We start from the raw sequence: 2366 nt of genomic DNA on the forward strand, positions 1-2366 counted from the left end.
GGTTAACTATTGTTATCATATAGACATAGGTAAGTTAAGTATTATTATCATACAGACATAGATAAGTTAACTATTGTTATCATACAGGCAAAGATAAGTTAACTATTGTCATCATAAAGACAAAGATAGGTTAACTATAGTTATCATACAGACATAGATAGGTTTAATATTGTTATCATGCAGACAAAGATACATTACCTATTGTTATCATATATACAACGATAAGCTAACTATTGTTATCATATAAACAAAGATAAGTTAACTATTGTTATCATACAGACAATGGCTAGATAACTATTGTTATCATATAGACAAAGATAAGTTAACTATTTTTATCATACAGATATAGATACATTAACTATTGTTATCATATAGACATAGATAAGTTATCTACTGTTATCATGCAGGCATAAATCAACGATACCGAGTGATCGTGTTGCCGATGTAGACACAATATACTTGGAAATACTGACTTTAAGTTAGCCGAGAAAATGGTACGAAAAACTGTTCAATAAGTTTTAGACATTTGAATCGAATAAACAATCGTCTTTGACTGAAAGGACTAAGGGCGATAAGGGTCATTTCCGGCCTCACCTTGGATTTAGAATTAGTTTTTATATTCGTTATCTGGAATAAATGAAGTACGCAAATATGAAATTTCAAATACATTCGACAACTGATTTAGGAGATATGACATTACAAAGAGAGACATAAACCCGCATTTTCATAATATCTACTTGGTTGAAAATTCGCCATTTAGAAGGAAATTAACTAGACAGTTTTCAATATTTTTGAAAGCCTCCACGTGCACCAAACAAACAACTATTTGACATGTTTAGATATCGTCATACCAGTGTTATTTGTAAAATAGAACGTTTGTTTGTCACATTTGAAGGCTTTTATTTCTGCATGCTAACTGAAGTGCATTTCTCCTAAAGGCATTATAAGCGCCTTTACATTGAATTTTGAGATTGCGGTTTTTTCAAGCATATGCTATAAACTTTCCAAGATATCGACTATGCAAAAATCAGACAAAATTCACTTAATATGAACACGTTACTATGGTAACCATAATTAAGAATACATATAAATGTTTTCATAATAGTATCAGCTATTCAAAAGTATTCAAAACTAAAGCAGCGCTCGTTTGAAAGTTCAATTAAGCTTTTAAGATATATTGTATTTGGAGACCATAAGAAGGCCCAAAGCACCTTTTATTTGAAGAACAGGGCACAGCAAGTAAACTGGATTAGAAATAATTTCACGTGAAATAACGAAAAAGATTGCCAAAGTTATTAGAGTCAATCAATTCGACTTAGCCTTAAGGAGAAATCCCGGAATCCGTGTCCAGTTATCACCTTTACTTGTTACTTTCCTGGTGTGTCTAAAATGCGGTCCGGGGGCAATCGACTTATGACGTCATTTTTGCTAATTCGATCGGGGTATGTTTTTTAAATGGTCAATTTTGGCGGGTGACAGGTGAGATTGTCTGTCAAAAGATATGACACCTGAGAGATGCACGGGTCAGTTTTAATCGTTTTTTTTTTATTGTTCAGCCGTATAGACCTAAGGCTCCAAACCGCTGTCAATCGTTTAAGAAAACAGACGTCCACTTTTAAGAGGAAACTACAATATGTCTGCCGCTGTTTGTAAATATTGCCATAAGTCGTTTTTGAAATTCTTCTTTATAGTGAAAGGATGGACAAATTTTATTCTGCATGAGTAATCGATATGGTCGATGATTTTGATAACAAGCTATTGATTTCTCCTGTATCGATTGACTAACAGGTGGTCACTGTCCAGTGTCCGATTTGTTAATTAGATCGATCGTTTTACTCGTGACGTAACCCAATTTGTTCAAAGCCTGGTTAGCTTAACAACAGAAAAAAAACCACACTTTCATCTGGATATTTAAAAAAATACTGGTATTCAAAAGTAAACTTACATGTATAGCCATTTAAAATCAACATGAAGACAAGACACACAGAAATATGTGTTGAATATTTCTTTACAAATACATTTTTAAAACGGGTACTTCAAACAGTTAGGCCCCAAAGGTTTCCAACCTCCTTCCAGATGTATGTTTTTTGACCAGCGAGGCCTAGGAGGTTTCAGTCAATCCGGGGTTCGTTCTCAGAATAATACATTAGGTTAATATTTCCAACTGTGCTTTTCTCATAACAATTGAATATGAAAAAAGTACACATAACCTTAGAATCGGGACATTCATCTACAGATATTATACACAAAATGGTCAATTCTTCATATTAAACTTTTAAAAAAATGAGTTTGAAAAATTAGCCTTTGACGAAACGTTACATAGACGATATAATAATCATATATAAAACGGGGATGGGATGGGGGGG

The sequence above is a fragment of the Mizuhopecten yessoensis genome, unplaced genomic scaffold (assembly GCF_002113885.1).
Source record: "Mizuhopecten yessoensis strain PY_sf001 unplaced genomic scaffold, ASM211388v2 scaffold1313, whole genome shotgun sequence".
NCBI classification, from domain to species: Eukaryota; Metazoa; Mollusca; class Bivalvia; order Pectinida; family Pectinidae; genus Mizuhopecten; species Mizuhopecten yessoensis.